General features: G+C 39.5%; 1 long non-coding RNA gene across 1 annotated transcript in view; it reads right to left on the bottom strand.

Annotated features, from left to right (window-relative positions):
• The window catches only part of LOC144379893 (uncharacterized), a 36,491-nt gene extending 13,263 nt beyond the window's left edge, over nucleotides 1-23,228 (bottom strand). Inside the window, exons 1-2 of the long non-coding RNA XR_013443385.1 lie at nucleotides 23,072-23,228; nucleotides 22,577-22,622 (exon numbers count right to left, since the gene is read on the bottom strand). This is a non-coding gene — a long non-coding RNA (uncharacterized LOC144379893). The remainder of the gene's footprint in view (nucleotides 1-22,576; nucleotides 22,623-23,071) is intronic.
• Nucleotides 23,229-23,934: the final 706 nt, after the last annotated feature.

Genomic DNA, 23,934 nt, shown 5'->3' with positions numbered 1-23,934 from the left:
TCGCGAATATCAGTGACTGTTGATTATTTATCGAGGGCCTCTTTCTGCCAGGTCTTAAAACCCAGCAGATGTGTAGGGAGGGGAGTGAAAGGGGGTTCAGGTTCATAGAACAACTTGGGCTGGGAGCATGTAGGGGTACATGGGGTTGTGGGAGGGAGTGGGCAAGAGTAGTAGGTGCCCAGGAAGTATGAAGGGAAATCTGGGGCTCTTATATTGGAAAAGGGTTGCATGGCCTTGATTGCCAGCTGAAGGAGTTAGGCCTTTCCCGTGTAGGCAAATACAATCCAGGGAGGATTTTTGAAAGAGGGAGGAGAGGTAGTACAACATTGAGTGACTTAGAAGGAAAAGACTGGGACTAAGGAGTCCATTTGGAAAGTTATTTTATATATATATATATATATATATACATATATATATATATATATATATATATATATATATATAATCCATATTAATTCCTTGATCCTTTGATTCACCGGACATTTATGGATCCCTTGTTAGTGTCAGGCATCATACAGCTTAAAGAGAAATAAAATGGTGACTATGTCTCTAAGGAGCCCGCCATTCTGGGGAGAGATGTATATGGTGGAAGAAATGTAAGCAAATGTTTGTGGAGCTATTTCCCAGTCTTCTGTACGTAGGCCTGAGGCCTGGCCCACATCCGTTTCAACATAGAACTGAGAGTTCAGAGGTTTTTCAGGGTGTCTAAGAGAATGGTGCAAAGTTCTTTTGTCCCTTGTTCATACATTGTCTCAGAGTAACAGAAAACGAAAGTCCAAATGGAAGTGCGGGAAATAATTCCGGTAATTATGAACCTGATATAAATATATCCTGTCAGCTCCTCAGGGAGGGAGAGTTTGTCTTCTAGGCTGACTCAGGATTCGGCCCAGAGCAGGAGAGAATGCCCTTACACCTGGTAAACTCTGTGCTTATGATTCAGATGGACTCCGGGAGCATAAAAGATTGGACTTGGACCTGTAGCCAGAAAACAGTATTTTCTTATCTTTAATCTCCACAAAGCATGTGTTTATTCTTCTCTCACAAAAGCCAAGCCTAAGGTACACTGCCTATTTTATTAAGGATTTATTCCTCTTTGGACAGCTGTGCGCCCTATAAACACCCTCCTACAAAGGAGGCAGGGAGAGGAGGAATGCACACCCTCTGAGAGCTGGCCTGTGAAGCCTTTCTGTGGTCCAGTGATGGAAGCAGAGTTACACCCTGGAGTGCCGTGGTTCAGTGAAGGGCTGGGAAGGGTGTTCACGTCGGTTACTCATTCATCCGGAAAGGCTCAGCACTATCTCATGAACCTGGTTTCTGAGAGGTAGGGCAACCTGACTGCACTTTACAACTTGGTAAATGATATATTCTAAGGCCTCATAAAAATTAGTCCAGACACATGCTATAAAGCTGACACCATGAAATGAAAGAAAGAGTGAAGGTCTCCTTCTGATTTTGAGTTCAGGATGGGCCAAGTTATGCTGAAGAGGAAAGAGGTTCTTTTGGTCCTTTCCCTTGTTGCAGTTGGCATGCTCGACCCCCTGGCAGGGCCCTCAGATTCCCACTGCAGACGCGAATCTCTACTTTAATAGATGTCATGAAGTGGGAAAAGCTATCTTTCTAGAGGTTTCTAGAGTGTCCCCCATTGCTCCTTCCTCCAGTTCCTCCTTTCAATTAAATGATATAATTAATTATCTTGAAAGTAATAAAGGCTACCATTTACTGTGGACTTAATATGTGCCAATTTATCTACATCTGTTATGTTTAATTCTTCCCATCACGTATCATGTTCGGTAGTGTTATCACCTGAGAGCTAGAAAGAACTTGCCAAAGTCATACACCTAGAAAATGAGGGAGTCTACATACAAACCTAGGCCTACCTCCTGCCACTGTCCACACTGACACAAATTCTACTGTATTTAAGGCAGTATCTGGGTCCTTTTTACTTGTTTACTGTGGAGGTACAATGCAGGTCCTATAGTCATGCATGTTTTAAGTGGAAGGGGGTAAGAGGTCTAATTTTCTTCCTTCTAAAGGTTCTCTGGCTCTTTCCATTGAGACAGAGTACAGGGAAAGATACATGAGAAAATTTTGGGTCATCTTTTTTGAGCGCTCTGTCAAATTTTAATAGCAAGACAATAGCTAGGGAGTGACTTGATATTTTTAGAAATTAAAAATTTATTTAAAAAAGTAAAGAATTATGGTTAAGACCTTGGCATATTAGCTTCTAATATTTTCTTTTAAAGAGAAACTTCTTGACTGTTTTAAAAACAATTCAAACTATTTAGGAAAGCAAAAATGAAAAGTGCAAGTGAATCACCCAGAATCCATTGTCTAGAAATTGCCACAGCTAGTTCTGGACAGATGCATTTTTCTATGCATCACACTATAGATAGACTTTATATAAAGATGGCGTCAGGAAGATAAATGGATAAAGAAGATGTGGTGTGTATATATATACAATGGAATACTACTCAGCCATCAAAAAATGAAATCTTGCCATTTGCAATGACGTGGATGGACCTAGGGGGTATTATGCTAAGTGAAATAAGTCAATCAGAGAAAGACAATTATCATATAATCTCACTCACATGTGGAATTTAAGAAACAAAACAGAAGAGCATAGGGGAAGGGAAGGAAAAATAAAACAAGACAAAATCAGAGAGGGAGACAAGCCATAAGAGACTCTTAATCATAGAAAACAAACTGAGGGCTGCTGGAGGGGAGTGGGTGGGGGGAATGGGGTAACTGCTGATGGACATTAAGGAGGGCGCGTGATATAATGAGCCCTGGGTATTACGTAAGACTGATGAATCACTGAACTCTACCTCTGAAACTGATAATACACTGTATGTTAATTAATTGAATTTAAATTTAAAAAATAAAGATGGTGTCATGACATAGGCATTATTTCTCAGTGAGAAACTTTGAATTTAATAGATGAAAAATCAAATAAAACCCAACTGGAGGAATTTGTTGAAACTCAAGTAAATATTTCTTCTCCATGAGGGATATTTCCTAAATATCCCTCTATGGTGATAAAAGAGGTTGTGAAGAACATTAAAAAGTACCCCCCTCCCCCCCCGATTTTAGATGGTATAAAAGGAGAATGTTAACAATGTCACTCTTCCATCTCCCCTTTGCCCATTTCTCAAATGCTATTGTATTATTATTTTCAAATTATCCAGATTGATACTGTTTATATTCTGTAATTATAATTCTATTGTTTTAGTATGACTTCTTTGTTTAAGTAGAAGTATTGTTCCCCACCAGTTTTCATACTATAGTTTCTTTGATCTTTACTTTGATTCAGCCCTTATCTGTTTGGATTTCATTGTCAGATATTTTTTTCAAAAGGGGCACGTTGGTGCCATATTCCCTGGTTCTTTCATGTTTGAAAACATCTGTTGTTTTTATACTAGAAAGCTATCAGGACTGCATCAATGCTCCTGAGTCCTTTTCACTTGAATTTTGTGTCTATTTCTCTTGTCTTCTGCTATTGCATGTTACTGTGAAGACCTATGAGATGAGGCCAATCTATATTTTTCACCTTTGTAGGTGTGTTGGTCAGAGTCTTTCAGAGAAACAGAACCCATTGCGTGTGTGTGTATCCATCCTATATGCAGGATGTTTATATAGAGATTTATGATAAGGAATTGGCTCTTGTGATCATAGAGTCTAAGTCCTAGGATCCGTAGTCAGCAAGCTGGAGGCCCACGAGACCTGAGGTGTAGCTCCCATAGGAGACTGAAGGCCTGAGAAGTAGGGGGCCTGATGGTGGGAAGTCCAATCTGAAAGCCAGTGGACCTGAGGCGCAAGAAGAGCCCATGTTTCAGTCCCAGTCCACATGCTGGAAAAGATGAATGTTCCAGGTTGTGGCCAGACAGGATGAGGTCCCTCTCACTCAGCCTGTTTATTCTACTTAGGTCTTCAATTGACTGGATGAGAACCACCACACTGGAGAAGGCAATCTACCAATTCAACTGTTAATCTTATCCAGAAACACCCTCACAGACACAACCACAGTAATGTTTAGCCAAATATTTAGACACACTGTGGTCCAGTCAAGTTGACACATAAAACTAACCATCACTAAGTGGGAATGTGCTTATCTGGATATCTAAGGTATTCTTTGTTCATCCTTGATGTTCAGTAGCTGACCTAGGTAATGCCTGTATTAAGCCTTCTGTTTCAAATTTTCTCGGAACTGATTTGCATGTCCAGTTTTTTCCTTCACTTGGGGTGTGCGTATGGGGGATTTTTTTTGCTACTTTATCTTTCATCACACCTTCTGCCTCATTTGTAGTTTCTGTAGCACAGAGGCACCAATGACCATTATTTGCGATTTTAGTATTTTTTCCTCAACATTTATTAGTGTTATTCTAATTGAATTCATAGTTTGTCTTTTACAATTTCATATTCACTGGTGTCTAGTCCTCCTTGCCATCTCTAGTTTATCAATGAGCCCTATGATGATAATGCTTTGGTCAAGTCTTTCTTTTACTCTCATTCTACTGTTTTGTCATCTTTGTGCTCATACTTTATTGAAATCATATTCTCTTTTATTTAGGATATAGCTTAAAGCGAAATGTTAATGCATTTCTTCTAGGTTCTTTTCTGTCCTTTTTTCCTCCCTCCTTCCCATTTTTTCTTCTTCCCCTGTATTATGTTTTCAGAGTTTTATGGCATTTATTTCCTTCTTTTCTTTCTTTTTTTTTAAATTTAGGGAGCATCATCTCATTATGGAGAAGTAGACTGTATGGTAGAGGGAAAGAGAACCAAACTGAGCATCAGATAACCTTAAATTCTAGTCCACAGCTCTAGCATGTACAGCTCAAACTGGGGAAAGCCCCTCATCTTTGTCAGCTGTAAAATGGGATGATAGTATCAACCATGACTATTTCAGAGAGCTATTGTGAGGCTCAAATAAGGTAATTAAATGAAAGGGTTTTGTAAATAGCAAAGTGGCATTTCATATAAAAAGGTGTTGTCATTGTTTTGTTGTTACAGTTACTGTTATTGAGCTTTTATTTGTCGAGATTGTTGTCAAGATGGTTAGACCAGAGTCCTTCGGAGAGGGATTCAACAGGGTCAGGTGGCTGACCTGGTTAAGCCAGGGAGTTTTTCCAGGCATTCCCATTTCCTCTGTTCTTCATCTGATAAGGAGAGGGAATGTGTAGCCTTTGAAGGATGTTTTTAGGTTATTCTGTCTTCCATCTCTCATCTCCCCTGGGAGGTAATAGGTTTAGAGATTCACCCACCTGAAGGCAGGTGACTTAGTTTCTCTTATAGCTCTATGTTTTCATAAATATGGATAGGACGTCCAAGCAATCCTTATACTAAAGAGTTAATAGCATTGATTGTACTTTAATACTTATATGGGTTCCTTTCAGCTTTCAAGAGATTTGCAGTTTTTAATTTTAAGATTCTTTTCAAACCATAGGCATGAGAAATATGTTCTCTACTGACTTGAAGGAGAAGAGCTATGAAAGCTTTGACCACAAAGACTTGAGTAATAAACCTTGTTTATAATAATACTAAGGCTGAATCATGCAAACTAAATGAGTTATTCACTTAGCAGTTTTATTTTGAAAACTGACATTTTATTTATTCAACTTCAACATTACTGATTTTTAAAAAAATTTCCTCTTAAATATGCATATTTTAAAAAGGCAATTGGTACACAGGACTAGGTTTCATACCCTCACACATTCTGGAAAGTCAAATAAGCTCATTGACATCATTGATTTTGCACTCCACTTTATTCATGCTTCCAAAATAATCTTGGTTTGGTGGAAGCAATATTGGATTGAAGAGTTTTAAAAGAAACTCTTTATACGATGATTATAATTTTTAATTTTTAGTTTATGAAGTGATATTATTGCTTTTACATTCATTTAGCCTACTCTACTAATAAATCTATGTAATCTATGTAATATTTCCTGTAACACTGGAACTCAATGGCAGCCACAGAAATGGAGTCATAAGACACCAAGCAGGGGGCCGACCATTTGTAAGTATTGACTTCAGATGAAGTGTTGACGCTGGGCAGAGCCCAAGACCGTTCTTGTCCTTGGAGAATGACAGCTTCACTGTATACAGGTGTGGCACTGCTGCCGTCCGAAGCCATACCTGTGTTCATGAAATGGTCCTCTCAACCCAACACTTAAATGTTTACCCTAGAATTGCTATTCCTACTGCTACAGTTCAGGGAACCATCCACTGAAATTTATAGCCCAGTTCTTCAGTACATTTTGGCTGTGTTTGTTTTTAGGACTCATGTTATATTGAAATAAATCCATCACATTATTTGGAAGTATGTCCCTTATAGTTCTGTTTTCTTTACTAGTTATTAGCATAATTATTTCAAACCTGAAACAGAGATTGAAAGTGGAAATTTTGATTTCAATATACTATAAGGCAGGTCATTATTACAGAACTTATTATACCACCTTTGCACCATTCAAAAAAAAGAAAAAAGGGAGAAAGAGCCCTCTTCAAAAGAATTATATATTTCCTCAGCCTTTAGCTGATTTGGCAGGACATGCCGGGTGTGGTGTTTTTATTCACTGAAACTAGTAAGTTGTTTTTATTTCAGATTCAGCATATCTGAAGTTCATTGCCTGGGCTGTCTTTGTGTGTCATGGACCCAAAAAAGGCCAATACAGATTGAGGAAAACAAATACTAATGAGCATTAGTAGAAATATCAGGTCAAATACCTAATACAAGCTTCATCTTGGATAAAAAAATGACTTATGGTTTGGTTTGTCAAGATACACACTTTATGCTTTCCTGACTCTCTTCACTCTTCTTCTGCTTTAATTAAGTTGGTAGTTTGCACGTGCTTCCCATGTTTTTCTAGTCTCAGCAGCATGGTGGAGTTAATTGTGAGTAAAAACACCCAGCGTTTAGTCCCAGGTCGGTAACTGTGTGTTCACTTAGTCTTTCTGTCCTTAGGTCTCCGGTCTCCATCTCGGAAAGGAGGCTTTCCCCGCGCAGGGGGCACGCCACACACACGTGCTCGCAGAACGGCTCTTCCTCGGGAACCGCGCAGGGGCATGCGCAGAGAGGGCTCTTGGCTCTCCCACTCCCGCTTTAACCAGAGCAGTCTTACTTTTTATCTACTTATTATATGCAGCTTAACCATAAGGTTGTATATATATCCGAGGTTTTGCTGAGAAAAAAAAAAATGAGCAAAACTTGAAATCCACTGTTATCTGTTTTTGGTTTCCTTTTGGCTGCCTTCTTTGAATTCATTGAGTCTTTTTTATGACTTAATTTTATCTCTTTTATTGGCTTGTTAGCCATATCTCTGTTATGTTATTTAAGTGGTTTCTTTATGGGTAGTATAGTATACATAACTTATCATCACCTAGTGGTGTTATTCCACTTCACATAGAGTCTACAAACCTTACCACAGTATACCTCCCTTCCTCCCTTCCCAGGCTTTGTGCTTTGATGCCATTCATTTAAGGCCTCCATATATTACACACCCACAATACATTGTCATTATTTTTGCCTTAAGCAATCAGTTATCTTTTTTAAAAAAGATTTTATTTAATGATTAGAGAGAGAGAGAGCACAAGGGGGGGCGGCGGGGGGAGAGGAGGGGGAGAAGAAGACCCTCCGCCCCAAGCTGATCAGGGAGTCCGATGTGGGGCTTGATCCCAGGACCCTGAGATCATGACCTGAGCCGAAGGCAGGCAGTTACTGACTGAGCCACCCAGGCTCCCCAGCCATCAGTTATCTTTTAAAGATACTTTAAAAATGTGACAAAAATTGCTTTATACTTCATAGTTTCCATTTCTGGTGCTCTTCATTTCTTCGTGTAGACATATATTTCCATATAGTATCATTTTCTTTCTTGTTAAAGTACCTCTTTTAACATTTATGGTACTACAAGTCTGCTGATGATAAATTTTTGAAGCTTTTTTTTGAGTTTGAAAAAGTCTTTATTTGCCTTCATTTTTTGAAAGATATTTTCACTGCTAAAGTATTCAGGTTGACAGTTTTTTTCTTTCAGTATTTTAAAGACTATATGCCAGTATCTTCTAGATTGTGTTGTTTCCAACAAGAAATATGCTTTCAAATATATATATATTTGTTTTTGTTATTCTGCATGTAATGTGTCTTTCGTCACTGGCTGTTTTTAAGATTTTCTAATTATCACTGGTTTTAAGTAATTTGATTGTAATGTGCCCTACTGTAGTTTTATTCATGTGTCTTTTCAGTTTTTGGATCTGTGGGTAAATGGTTTTCATCAAATTAGGAAAAATTGTAGCCATTATTACTTCAAATATTTTTCTGCCCCTCCCCCTTTCCTTTGGGAATTCCAGTTGCAGGCATATTAGACTTCTTGAGGGTGCCCCCACAGCTCACTGAAGCTCTTTTTATTTTTTTCAGATTTTTAAAATCTCACTTTCATTTTGGACAGTTTCTTTTGTTATGTATTAAAATCCATCAATGTTTTCTTCTGCAATGTCTAATCTGCCATCAGTTCTGGGCATTTTTCATCTTAGACATTTCAGTGTCTATCTCTAGAGATTCAGCTATCTTTATATATTCCATGTCTCTAGTTAACACATTTAATCTTTCTTTCTTGAATGCATAGAATACAGTTATAATAACGTTTTTAATATTCTTATTCACTAAATATATCATCTGTATATATCACCATGTGAATTGTAGGTCGATTTTGAGCAATTGTTCTAGTCATCATGGGTCACTTTTTCCTGCTTCTCTTCTTGCCTTGTAAATTTTGGTTGGACGCTAGACATGTGATTTTTATCTTGTTGGATATTTTTATATTCCTATAAATATTCTTGAGCTCTGTTCTGGGTTGCGCCTAAATTTCTTGGAAACGGTAGCTCCTTTTGTGTCTGGCTTTAAAACTTTGTTAAGCAGAACCAAAGCAATATTTAGTCTAGGACTTGTTTTTCCCCTTTACTGGGGCAAACCCCTTTTAAGTACTCTAACTGATGCCCTCATAAATGATGAGGTTTTCTAGTTTTGCTAATAGGAACAGGAAATTTTTTTCGTTCCACATGAGATTAGGGTATTGTTCCCTTTAATATTTTCAGTTTCTTTTTTTTTTTTTTTACCTGGCCTCAGGTAGTTTCCACACCTGCATGCAGTGATTCGTAGGTACTCAGCTAAACGCCAAGGGTCAATCCATAGATGCCCAGCTCTTTTCCATCTGGTAACCTGCCCTGTGGATTCTAGATGCTTTGACTTTCTCACACTCACAGTTCTGTCTCCTGCTCAGGGAGACAGTCAGGCTCTGCTTGATTTTCCCTTTCCTGTGCCAAACCTGGAAACTTTGTCTAGGCACAAAGCTCGGGCCGTCACAGGGCTAACCTTATTTGGTTCTCATCTCTCAAGAATCACCATCCTTGGCTGCCTGATGACCAAGATTTTGTGAACCATTGTTTCATATATTTGTTCAGTTGTTTCAGGAGGGAGGATGAATTCAGTTGTTGTTCTTTCATGTTGGCCAGAAAGAGAAGTCGGTTTAGAGTCCTTTAAAATATTATTCTTGGGGAGAAAGGATAACCTGAATAGGACAAAGCCATTGGTAATATAATAGGATACATATACAAATTTGAGGAAGGTTTCATGGGACTTGGTGCCTGAATAAGCATGGGTGGCGAGAGAAAATTTCCATTCCTCACAACTGTATGACTGTGTGGATGGCAACGCCATTTTCTGAGTTTAGGAGTTCAGGGGAAGGCATGGTTGGATGTAGGGCTGGGGAAATGAGTTCCAGTTACCTACATGATCTGTAGGAAATCCAGATGGAAATGACGAGGTGGCAGGTAGAGAGATGGATCTGAAGCTCAGGAAAGAAAGAACATGGATAGAACTATAGATTCTGGAGAAATCCTTCTAGAAAGGCTAGTGCCCAATTGAAAAGGACTATTTATCTCAAGTTTTGTGACTAGAAATTAAATGTGGACCACTTGGTAATGGATATAATCATTCCACTCTAAAAAAATTTATTGATATTAACACTGGGTTCTATTCACTGTAGTTTATATGTGTGTGTGTCCATTTTCTTTTTCTCTAATAAATTTTAGATTGGAAAGAAACAAAAACCTCAACTAAAGAATATCCTATTGTATAGGGTGGTATCTTCACCTCTACTTTAGATTTTATTACAGCAAAAAAAAAAAAAAAGAAAAAGAAAAAGAAAAAAGAGTAGGTTAAATGTTCTGTTTTTCTTTGAATTTCTACGATTGCATGTTTGCATGCCGATAAAACATGTATCAACAATTTTTTAGAATACTTTAAAAAATGGCAGTTTGTTAGGTTCTTTGATATATCATGTAGCTCTTGAATTCACTGGAATTGAATAAACAATACTATTATTAATGTAAGTCTTATGGTATTTCAAAACTTGGCTCAAGTTGAAACTTTCAGTATTAAAAATTTTACTTTCAGTATTATATATTCATGTCTTTCAACAGTGGTTTGGGACCTATGTCAAAGAGATGAGAAAACATAGGCTAAAACCTATTCATCTAAAATAGCAGTGCAACAACTTATGTGGAAATCAGGTATGCTGATTTAGATTATATGACTCCTTGGATGGGTGTATTTCTATTATTAGGAGAAGAATGAAGAACATAGTATCATACAACTGTCAGGCCACACCAGTCAAGGATCATCTCATATCAAGTCTACCCTGGTCATTTGGAAAATGAGAATTTTCAAGATTTGTATTTTTGAGGATGCAAAAAACGGAATATAGGAAGAAGGTCAATATTCCTAAATGCTAACTAATATTCCTGCACTTCATTTAGCATGCAGTCCAACTGACCTTCATTAGACCAACCTCCCTGTGAAGTCACAGTAGTCTTTGTGCTAATTGGGTGGTGGGGAGGTGGTGTTTGAATGAGGACAGAAGCCTGTTTGCTGTTCCTCCAGCTATCTCTGGAGCTTATTTTTAAAGGTTAATTATAAAACTTTAACTTTTCTTAGGGAATGCCCTTTTGCAAGCAAGTTTATATCTACCATGCAAATTTAATAATTAGGCTGAAAATAAACCAAATCCACTCGAGAAGAGAGGCTCAATCTGATTTACAATGGAACTGAAGTGTCAGGCTCAATGACAGAATTTCAGAGAACATGCAATTTAGGAGGTTGTTTGTTGAATCCAAATCCTTTTAGTTTATTTCAGTTTTTTTTTTTTTTTTGCCTTTTTTTTACTTCAGTACTATCAGTACATGGTACAAGCAACAATTAGATTTTTAGCAACGCAGTTGACAATAAAACTTAATTCTATTTCCTAATAATTTGTTTAGTATTTGATTAAGAAAATTATGGGTTTATCTCTTATTTTTTTCATGAAAACAGTATCAGGAAATACTGCATTTGTGTGTATCTATATGTGTGTGTGTATGATGACTGAGCTACCCCTTTGACTGAAATTTTAACAATTGAATTCACTCTAGACACAAGTCATTCTAAAATGTTCTCCATAGTTTCTTGTCCTTTATAACATCATCACAAACATGAAAAAGAAGGAATTCCTGAATCTCCTGCCATATAAAACCTGATTCCATTTTTTTATTTTCTCAGACTTTGTGACATATATACAGAGTTGTAAAATAGGAATTACTTAAAAATACAATGGCTATAACTTAATTACCTCAGGGTAGTTCAAGGTGTTTAGTGTGAACACTGTTTCAATAGGGCCTCTGATGTTTATTCTGATAACATTATTACACTGGGAACGCTGTAAACACTATGGGTTTTAATTCCGATAAGATATTTGACAAGTCTCCCCTGCATTTCCTATAACTTGGAATTGGACCTGGAGGCTTGATTGGACTAATGTTCAAATTTTAGGCAAGAATATTTCAGAGGTGGTGCTGTGTCCTTGATTTTGTACCACAGTAGGAGGCATGCAAAACCTCATTGTCCTACTTTTCGTGATGGCAGGATGGATCGGTGGTTTCGGTGTTGCAGTCTGGGCCATCCATTATGAAGTCCGCCATCATTTGTGTAACATTCCAATCCAGTGCAGGACTGGATTCGCCACAATTTTATTTAGGCTTTTTTTTTTAAATCTACAGTTCATAAGTGAGCTAGTTCCCTTGATTTCTTCGGTGCATTATCCTTGATGGGTACAGGCAACAGGACGAAAGAATAGAGAATCCAGAGAGGATGGTACTTTGATGTCAGGCAGCCTGGTTACCATCTCAGAAGGCTATAATACCTGTCTGAGATAGGCACAGCACTCTAATGCCTGAGGGAGATGCAGGCAAGAATACGATCAGAACTAAAGCAGATGCCTGTCCTGAGAAAAAGGAACATAATTTGGAGTGATCTCCAATGCTCGGGAAACACTTCAGTCTCCCACGAGCCATTGGGGTCTTGATTCCCAGATCTAGGTGGTCTCTGAAGGGAACAATGCAGGAAAGCTGCCTCTAGCCTGGCTATGCTGGCTCTCCTTGTGTCCAGAAAAATAAAGGAGCATTTCCTTTTTTCTAGACAACAGTCAATCATTTTGAATGAGTGTTGTTTTTAAGACTTCAACTATTCACCATTTTTTTCTCACTGTTTGCTTCTTGGAATTTTGTTTTGTTTTGTTTTCTCTTTGCTGGTAGATACTTTTACGAAATATTTCTGCTTGCCAGAAAATACACTATATTTTGCACAAATGTGGGTATTTGTGCATATGAGCATGCACTGGGGGTTATCTTAGCTGTTGACGTTCTAAGTCTCCAAGGGAGGGAGACGGAAGATGGCTTTTAGAGGTAAGGTCTTTGGGACATGGGACATATCAAGTCAGCAGGAAGTCCTTCCCACTGCTTTCCCCCTTCCTTCATCATGTTCTTGACCTGGGGTCTCCAGATTGTTTATCATTCCTTAACTTATGGCTAAAATCCTGAAACTTTGGGAAATGTGCTTTAAGAATTTCATTCTGGGGGCGCCTGGGTGGCTCAGTCGTTAAGCGTCTGCCTTCGGCTCAGGTCATGATCCCAGGGTCCTGGGATCGAGCCCCGCGTCAGGCTCCCTGCTCCGCGGGAAGCCTGCTTCTCCCTCTCCCACTCCCCCTGCTTGTGTTCCCTCTCTGGCTGGCTTTCTCTCTGTCAAATAAATAAAACCTTAAAAAAAAAAAAAAAAGAATTTCATTCTGAATATCCAGGCATTTCATTACTGAGGTTAACGTAAGACATAGTTTCCAAGCATGCCTCCTTTGTTCAATCATGACTACACATTCATCGAACCATTTGTGTGAGGCACTGGCTAATGCTGGGCACACACCAGGGGCAGTAAGATGTGTTTCCTGCCTTCTAGCAAAGAGACAGATCTAAGCAAATAATTACAACCAATGTGAACATCAGAGTACAGAGAAAGAGAAATTAATTCTCCCTGGAGGAGGTGATGTTTCTATTGGGTTTCTCAGATTCTTTTCATTTTTTCTAATCTTAAATTTCCACTCTCAGTGGGGCAATTTATTCTGTCCCTGTGGTTTGGAGCAAGGAGAAGATTTAGGCAAAGTACTTCTAGAAAGACTAGCCCTCCAAGAAACAACAGAACCCTTTCTCAATATTCCTGTGCTGTTTCTTCTCCTACTTCATCTGTAGGGCATGGCCAAAACGACTGTTCTTATAATCAACAGCAGTTCACATTCAGAATGATACCATTGTCCCCTTTTTTGCATATAAAAATATTTTATAAATGGCTGATTTTTTTTTCCCGTCTTCACTCTTCTTCCAATAGCCTGACAATTATTCAAGCTGGTGTGACAAGTAATACGACTCAGAGGAACCCCTTTAAGATAAGAACCTGGTGGCAAGAGGCTAACAGGAGGCCCATGATGGTAGTGTGAACAAATGCATTAGCTTGTATGTGCCTGTTGCCCATCTGCAGAAGCCGGGAAGACACTAAACCCAAGCCCTGGTCTCCCAGTGCAATGGCAACTTGTCATCTCCACCTCTGTGGGACGAACTGAATGAGTGAAAGAAAAGCATATTTCTAGAAAGTGCGCCCTTGCTTGTTTATCCACAATAGGAATTCTCATACCTTGTGGTAGTGGGAGCCCTCACTTTATTCTAGAAGCTCTCTTCTACCTCAGCTTACAAAGGAGCCCCCAAAGGGAAAACTACTTTATGTTCTTATGTACAGGTGGGTCACAGAAATAAAATGAAAAGCAAAGAGGAACACATGATTGTTCTGCTCACTGTCTCATTTTGAAACTACCTCACTTGTATAGAACATTTAGGAAGCCTGTAAATGTCATGTTCCCAGGGAAGATTGTTTTTCTTAGGAGTCAGTCCTTTAAAACATTTCTTCCATTGGCACACGTGTCTACTTAAATCCTCGTTCTCATTCTGACATTTGATAGAACTAGCAAGTACTTGTGTCAGCCTAACAATTGACCCACATGACCCCTCCATTAGCAGACAGGAAGTGGATCACTATGTTTTTATAGCACATGAGCTGAGAAGTAGAAAACATTCTGTGTAATGGGCACATGCTGAGGCTGCAATTTTGTAAAAAGTCATTGTTTTGACTTCCTGACACTCACATCTAAATAATATGTTTCATCTCAGCTCTTAGCACTCTGGGAGGGGCTATATATCCTGTTTCTGTGTTTGAGGAAAGAAGCCCAGAAGCCGGGTGAAACACCTCTTGGTAGACTGACATCTAGTTATGTGACCCCAGGGGATACTGAAGTTTCATAATATCCAGGGACAGAAACAGGTTGGGTTCTGGAAGAGGTTTAACATTCTTTAAAACTCAGGATAATAAAAGATGTTCATAAACATCAAATATTTCTATTTTGCCTATGTGTTTTAAGATATTTTATTAACCAACTTATAAAATATATGCCAGTCAAGGTCCAGTTAGGAAAACAGAAACCACACTAGGTATTTTATTTTGTTTTTTAAGGCTTTTATTTATTTGTCAGAGAGAGAGAGAGAGAGCACCAAGCAGAGGGAGAAGCAGGGTCTCCACGGAGCAGAGAGCACGATGTGGGACTTGATCCCAGAATCCTGGGATCACGACCCGAGCCAAAGGCAGGTGCTTAACCGACTGAGCCACCCAGGTGTCCCCACACTAGGTATTTTAAACAGAAGGGATTCAATACAAGGAGTAGCCTGAAAGAACAAAACAAAACAAAACACAGGTTGATGAGCCAACCCAGAAATTAGTCAGGTGGAAGGAGTTGCCATCCTTCAGATGGGAGAACAGGCAGAGATAGCAGACCCAGGGAGCTGGGCTGAGAGGCTGCTGCCTCAGAGGGGGGTGTGGGAAGAAGCCACTGCTTAGCTTCCTTGAGCAAGCTGAGAAGGTGCCATGCAGTCGTGCTCAGACCATGGAGGGCATCGCTCAGCTGCCTCAAGCCTCTGAGGAGGGTTCTCTTGGCTAGCCCTGGGGCTGCTGGGACTTCTGAGAGGGTGCTGCATGGCTGGCATCCAGGCCCCTGAGGGGTTTCTTCGGAGCTGTCATGGGTGCCCAAAGATACTATGTGGTCTTTGCTGTCTATCTGTGCTAGAGAGATGCTGACAGCTGCAGGGGGCAGGAAATCTCTTCTCCCTTCTAGTCTCTCCCTATCCGCCTCCCCCTAGCTCCTATCTTTTTTGGACATAATCAATTACTAACAGATGCCTTAGAGAATCCCCTCAGTTCTAAACCTAGTCTTCCCTGCCCGTGTTGTGTAGCAACCAATAGAAGTCAACAGACGTGGTCACTCCAACCCAGTACAGTAACTCCTTCCTTTGTCCATTGGTTTGGTGACATGGAGAAACTCAAATTGCCAGATAGCAATCTGAATTGCCAATTCAGTAGAAAAAATTATCATCCTTCCTTTTGAAACTAAGCTGTCTAACCAGTGCTCATTACACCAATTTGTGGGAATAGGAAGCAAAAATTCTGTAAGTGAATGATTAGGGGTAACAGAGGAACTGGGGTCATTTTTACCTCTTTGTTTCCAGATCCACAGATTCGGACTATGGGAGAAAAACACGATGTATCGGTCATTGGTTTAAAGCATATGCTGCCTCCGGTAGGATAGGGACTCTACCTCACAGGATGTTCTCTCAACTAAAACCATAACTGAATTTTTAGGAGGCCATGCAACCTTTCTCAGGCCAGCTGCTTCCAGGTGTTAGTGGTAAGATCAATGAGTTCCATGATCATGAACCATTGCTGTACTTTTTTTTTTCTTTCTGTGAAATGAATTGCTGAGTCTGAAGCAGTTTGTATGGGATACCATGAAGGTGAATAAGGCAATCCATAAGAACACAGATGGTATGTTCACAGAAGTGTTGCAAGCAGAGAAGACAAATCAATAAGCAGAGCAACTGCCTATTCCAATGAAGACAATTGCAGCCCCTCCATTATGGAAGGGGTGCAGTATAGTGGGTGGCTGAATTATCCCCCTGCCCCACCAAATGGTGCCATAATAGGAACTGGCATTGACTTCTGCTACTGTCAGCTTGAGCACTGAGTAGTGGTGGTAACCTGATCATACTTGGTGATGGGAGGTCCATGTTGTTGGACCCAAACGCAGCCTCCATTCCTGCTGCCCTGTCTTGTGTACACGAACCTATTAACCAAGTACCTGGGCGTTTGGAGAAAGAAACTGACAGACAGTCTTCCTTTTCTACCTGATTATTGAGAGCTTTGTCTGCAGCAGATGTCTTTGTGAACATTCTGATAATTAAAATTCATACAAATACCCCCACGCTTGGTGCCAATTTGAGAGGTCCTTCTACATACCGCTTTACAGACAATCTTCTGATCCTTTCTTTCCAAATCCCTGATGATCCAGCCGAACCATTAGTTATTACCCATGAAGCAATGTAGGTCCACCCATATCTTGGGCCATCTCTCAGTCCAGTCAAAGTGGACAGCGAGATAGATTGCTTAAAGTTCTGCCCACTGAGAGGACTTTTCTTCCTTAGTGTTTTTTTTTGGTTTGCTTTTTAGCATACTCCTGCTTGTGGCTATAAGGCTCTAGTCCTAGTTTGCCAGCATATTGAGGAGGAAACATCTGTAAACCAGACCATTTCTCAGTCATTTGTTTACAGGGATATCTCCATAAAAATCTAGCACTGGATGATGGAAAGAGAGATATGCAGGAGAAGAATGTGCCATAGGAGCCTGAGCCATCAGCATGCATGGCGTTATGGTTCCTTTGAGACCTGCTTGAGTCTGATATTGCATATGCCATTTCTAGCTGAGGATGAAGTGTTGCTGTGCATGCCTAATTGTGTGGCCTAATGAATCAGATAATATGCAGTCAATGATGGGCAGCTGGTCACAAGGCCAGAGGTTCATTTTCTGCAAGGTCCAATAGAAAGGCAGGGACAGTTTTTCAAAAGGAGAATAGTAATCTGGAAAAGAGGGCACCATTTTCCTTCAAACCCTCAGGGTATGCACCATGGTCAACTTTTGAGGGTTGGCCATGGGCTCCATACAGCTCCCCTATTTACCACAGAGACATCCAGTGCTGTTGGATCTGCTGAGACATAAGGCCCCTGTAGTGGCACGGAGTAGTCTAAACTGGATTAGTCTACAGTCTGCACACTGGACTAGTTGAGCCTTCTTTTACTTTGTCATCACACAACTCTGGCTGCATATGGGTTAAACATTGAATTGGTCCGAGAAGCACACTGAAAATAAGCTATATGTTGCCTCCAAAATATGGAGGCCCACCAAATGGTGGAAATTGTTCTTGGTTATAGTTGGTGCAAGGTGTAAGGAACTGTCTTTCACTTTGGAGGGAATATCCCAGTATGATCCAGAGTATTGGATTCCTAGAAACTTCATCTAGGTGACTGACTCTTAAATTTCATGGGTTGTAACTTCTACTCTTTGATGAGCATGTGTCTTGGGTACCTAATGGACGTGCTACCTATTGTTCATCAGATTCAAACATCATGGTGTCCTCTGTGCAATGGACCGGTTTAATCTCTTGCAGGATTAAGTTCCTTGCAGACTAGATTATGCCGAGAGACTTGACATGGCCCTAAGACAAGATGATGAAGGTATTTTCTGGTAGTCCATTTTACATTTTAAACTGATATAGAGAAAAAAAGCATTATTAGAGTAATAGCTGCCCAAATATAGGGCCATCATATGAAAGGTTGAAATTGGGCCTGGAAGATAATGGGAAAATAATTGGAATAAAGTTCTTCACAATAACTAGAATGTGGCGTATGTGGCACCTAATATGGTTCTTGGGAGCAGGCATGGGAGAAACTTTTAAAAATATATCAAGATAGGATTACTGGGTCTTCATTTAAAAAGGACATCATATGACTTTTGTGCCATTCTTTGCTCATTATAAAATACTGTCACATCTTTTAAGAATTATGTGGAAGATATATGAATTAATAATGGAAAACAGATTCTGTAAATGGTGCAAGGTCACTGCTGTTTACTTTAGTTCTTATAATAGATGTGTAAAACAGGCTAAGGTGCATTCCCATTGTATAGATGAAGAAAGTGAGGTCTTCTCTATTCAGGGAACTTGTCTGAGTTCTCACAGTTGATCAGTAACAGAGTTTCAAATCAAAACCAGCTATATTGATTGATATACGGATACAGGTGATATTATTAGGGAGATGTGCATATGTTTACATAATTGAAATATTAATTTACATATTTTTCTTATTTTTCTCTCTTCTTCCTTCCCAATTCCTATCATAAGGGGAATAGAAGGGACTTTTTAAGACTGAGAAAGAATGGTGGTCTTACTTTGTTCTTCACACAGCAGAGATCCACACCCAGCTTCCTTGAAGCAGCCTGGGGAAGAACTTGGGAGGGGAATGGCTATGTGGTGTAGCTAGAGAGGCTGGATATTAGGTTCTGGGTCTTTTCAGCTTTGGCAGAGCTCTGTGCCAAACTTGGCAGGAATGGCAGAGCTGTCTGAACTTGAGGCACTGTGAGAGCTTAGACAATGAGCACATGGGTAGTTATTGGTCTGGGCTGAAGACAAGAGGGCTTCACCCAAGTGATGTGACCTAGGTAAGTTCCCAGGGGCTTTTGTACGACACAGGGAGGCCCAGTAAGATGAGGACTTACGCTCAGATGTATTTTGATTTTGGAACAAAATGAAGTATTGCAACATTTCTCATAAAATCTTGTGTGTGGATTAAAAGTCCCACCTCCTACTTGTGTCTTTATTTTGGGGCACAAAAGGGAAAAGCAGGGCAGCGGTGATGATGGGACTGAGGTCCTGGGCATTAGAGAGCTTGAAGGGAAAAGAATGGCCTTATGTGCACCTTAATATCACCATCAACCCAACATGTTTTCAGTTTATTATCGGTATGTGCCAGTAGCTGATTCACGTAGCTGTTTGGAGGAGAGTGCTAATGAAGCCAAGGTCAGGGCTCTCATTTCTGTACAGTCAAATACACTTAGTGAGAGAGAAGTTCAGCTCCAGTCACCACAGGTTAAATCCCTAACCCGCACCAACTGCCTTACAAATATGTGCGCTGGGTTATGGGAGGCCAGGTGAGAGGGTGTGAGTAGTCAGCACAAGGCCTCGCCATCTCCAAGGGCAGAAACTCAATGTCCTATAGATATGCCTGTAATCTGTGTGAGTGCCTATAAAGGAGAGAACACACTGCTCCATCTGAACTGATTCACAAAAAAGAAATATATCAAACCAAGTTCCTCTAGTTTCTGAATAGAATCTGATATGGTAGAAGGCTCTGTCATTAGTCGGTTTAGGGCCACATCTTATCTATACGAAACATTTTAACCCGATTATATTATACCACAATATATATAATTATACATATATATATATTGTGGCATAATTTACAAAAATGATATGGATTTCAAGAAGCATGTTTGAAATTCTGCAAACTAAAGGTGAGGATTCTAAGATTACATTTTAAATAAAAATTCTGGAAAGGAAACCAAAATTAGAACATGTGCAATGTTCCTAAGATTGTTTTTCTATTATTGTGGTACAATTTATATACAATGTACTGGCCGTAAGGGTTCGGTTCAGTGGATTTTGACAACTGTATGTACCCATGTAATCACCACTCAATATAAGATGTAAAACCTTTCCATCATCCCAGAAAGTCCCCTTCTGCTCTTTCCCAGTCAGTTCCTCCACCCTCCCAGGCAACCACTATTCTATCACCAGAGATTAGTTTTGTCTTTTCTTGAACTTCATAGAGGTGCGGTCAATCAGTATGTACTTTTTTGCGTCTGGCATTTTTCACTCAATGTTTTTGAGGTTCATGCTCATTGCTACATATATCAGAAGTTTATTCCTTTTTATTTGTCATGAAGATACTACAAGCTGTTTGTCCATCATCCTGTTGATGGATATTTGAGTTGTTTCTTGTTTTCAACTATCACAACTAAGGCTGCTATAAATATTTTCCTAAAATTATTAAAATTTATGTTTAAATTCTCATTTTTCAGGCTAAATCTCTCAGAGCACTAAAAGTTCTTCAACAGTAACTCTTACAAACTGTTGCCTGGTTTCTTCACTTTGTTTTGATTTTCTGCAATTGTTATCAAGATTGAGGAGTTTTGAAAAGTTAAATTGTCCCAAGTGATGATAAGTTATAGACATAGTGTTGAGAAGGACCAAATGAAACCACAGGTTCTGTGCATCCAGATATGCATCAACTTCCTGAGCCATGCCCAATTACATCCAAACGAATATGTTTTGCATTGCACTTTTCAAAGCCTCCCCTGTTTGCCAACATGAGTTCATTCAGTAATTCGTTTTTGTTTGTTTATTTAACAAGAATTCATCAAGCTCCTCTTATATGTTTTTTGGGCTTGTGCTGGGCTCTGCGTACATTATGGCAAGGGTTACCTTTGGATCAGAACCAGGGTGAGGCTTGGTGTGCCTAGCCCATAGAGGAAAACTAAATGCATACTTTTGAGATTGACCTGAATACAAATAAACTGATAGGGTAGAAGTATGGAGAGAGTTTTGTGGAAACATCAAGGTTTATAAATATATGTTCCTGTTTTTGCCTAGATCCCACTTGATCATATTCTAATGATGTCTTCTGTGTTTGACTGTAAATTATCTAATTATGGTTTCCCCCCCATTTCAGGGGCAGAACAGAGGCTGTTTCCTATTGGTCTTGGTATCTCAGTCCGTGGCCTGGCTCTCAGAAGGGGGTGACTAACTCTGTGTAGGTTTGCAAAAAAAAAAAAAAAAAAAAAGGGCAGGAAAAGAGACATCTTAGATAGACCTTGAAGAGGATATTAGGGTGGTGGTGAGTGGTGGTGGGAGTGTGGTATTCCAAACAAGAGACAGTTTAATCTGTGGAGGTCCTTTGGGTACTAGTTGTTTTCTCTCTTGAAAATGTTCCCATTTAATATTCCTGAATCACCATCATGATTTTGAATCCCTTTTAGCAATCCAGTCTTTAATTAAGTTTTTAAAAATCCTTACTACATACATATTTACGTAGCAAAATGGTGGTGAACCAAGATTTTTTTTTACAAAAGATTATGTTCTTGTCATTTCTTTAAACAATTATTCTGTTGAATGCCTTACATACAAAAGAAGAATATCACAAAAACAAAATAGTTGCCTAACATTTCTACAAAGACTTTTATCCTGAATAGAATGAATAAAGGGGATTGTTATTATGATTTTTAGCCATTCCAGGTAGAAGAATGATCTATTTTTCAAATAATTTAAAAAATTAAATGGTTTCTTCTTCATAATTGATAATCAAATCCAGCCCATTTAATTTATTGTTGAATAATATGCATCTCATTGGTTTAAAGAGACTATTATTAACAAAGAAATTGGAATCTCTTTATTTCACATTTATCACTGAAGTGGAAACTGTACATAAGGATTCAGGAAGAGTATTTTAGCATTACTTTTTTTCCCTTTATGCATACAGGCTTTGAGTAAATTGCATGGGAAACTTCTCTGATTGAATGTTGGAGGTCATCTTTTGGTAAGCATGGCACACAATGAGCCTAGGCATTATGAATTCTAAGATGTAAATTACAGGAGCTTTGAAGATAGGAATGATTCTCCTAGGCAATGCGTTGCACAAAGAAGCAGAGTGGAAATGTCATCATTTATGTTTTATTTTGGACAGGATCATCTCCTCAATTCTTTCCTTTCCTACTCTGCTTTAGCAGATTTAGACATAAAAGAAATCTCATATTCTTTGTAGATCTAATGTGGAAGTCTAATATTTTAGAATTCAGAATAAAACTTTCTTTCCAGGCCTTTAATAAGATCTTAAAGCATTTAAGAAGCATTAATTAAGCTTTACAAAGCAACTGTAAGATGATTTGGTCAATTCAAAAACATAGTCATGAAGTCTGTACTCAGCTTTCAATTACTATATGTCCCAGTGGAGAAAAAGCACAGATAATGCAAACCACAGATCATACCCAAACCACTTCTACTCAATGGCAAAGATACTTTTAAAAATACAGCTAAGCCAAAATCATTTATATTTGATCTTAGAATGCATTATATAATTTTTTTTTCATAAAACCATATGAAAATATACTGCCATAATTATGCTTTACTTAAACGAAATCTACAGTGAATTCAGGCTCCTCGTATATATGCTGATTACTGGAAGAAAGAAATACCTGTGTGTCAGAAGTGGTCCGGAGATGTGTGTTTTTGAATAGAATGCTATTAATACAAAAAACAAAAATTAAGAAAAAAATGTATTCACAGCTACAAACACAGTCACATATTCTCACGCGCTCTCCCTTTCTATACCCACCCCCTTCCATATTGAGCCCTGACTCTTTCCTAGCTGGTTTCTTTGCTTGTTATCCAAGAGCCAGAGTGGATGATTTAGAGTGACAAGATGCTGGGCTGTCACAGATAATGTACAAAGTGTACATGGCATCTAGAAGTGGTAGCTTTGACAGAGAAGCAACTTTTTGATATAACCTAAAAAATAAACCACTAAACTTTCAGCTTCCAGAAAAGAATCCATAAATGTGCTCAACAGATACTCTTACCCCACAGCTGAGCCTCACCCCAATAGTAAGCAAATCAAACTCCTCAGTGACCTCTAGACAGTGACACAGGTGACAGGGTTAGTGGTCGAGCCAGGGACCAGGTTTCCTGACCTTCACAACAGTGTCTTCTGAGTATCCTCTGTCTAAGTCAGCTCGGGCTCCCATCACGAAATGCCATAGACGGGGTGGCTTACACAACGGGCATTTATTTCTCACAGTTCTCACAGTTCTGAAGGCTGGGAAGTCCAAGATTAGGGTGCTGGCAGATTCAGTGACTGGTGAGGGCCAACTTCTTGGTTTGCAGACAGATGCCTTTTCACTGTGTCCTCACATGATGGGGAGGGGTGCCAGGGGGAGGGACAGAGAGGGATTGCTCTGGTCTGGTCTCTTCTTCTAAGAGCACCAACCCCATTATGGGGGCTCCACCCTCAAGACCTCATCTAAACCTAACTACCTCCCAAGGCGCATCTCCAAATACCCATCACACTGGAGGGTGAGGGCTTCCACATATGAACTTGGGAGGGACACAAATATTCAGTCCATAACACCCATGCCATCTTATAGGGAGAATAGAAAGGAGGGACCTATGAAGCACCAGCCCCGGGCTGCCACAGGACTCTCCTTTCCCTGAACGGATCTGTCCCGTTTCCACAAATTTAGGACTAGTTTTGCTTTTAAAATTTTTCTTTGAAAATGAATGAAATTTTCCCATACATTAGGGCCATTGCTAAGAGCCCAAGTGTCAGAATCTTATCACTGAGTTCTGACAAGGTCATTGTGATCTGAAGGAGCTGAGTGGGCTGTCACAGTGAAGGGCAGCATTTGGGGGGAGGTGGCCCACCACAGGTTCTAGGAGGAGGTCTGGATCTAGAGCCAGAATTCTTCAGAATTCCCAGAAATGGAGAGAGACTTGGAGGGCGGGCAATATTGAAAAGTCCGGGAAGGCAGGCGGGTGGCATCTGTCTCCCCTTTGG

This window comes from Halichoerus grypus, chromosome 1, assembly GCF_964656455.1.
Source record: "Halichoerus grypus chromosome 1, mHalGry1.hap1.1, whole genome shotgun sequence".
Taxonomy (NCBI): Eukaryota; Metazoa; Chordata; class Mammalia; order Carnivora; family Phocidae; genus Halichoerus; species Halichoerus grypus.
The sequence above is the reverse complement of the archived record's forward strand: the minus strand, read 5'-3'. Positions and strand labels throughout refer to the sequence as shown.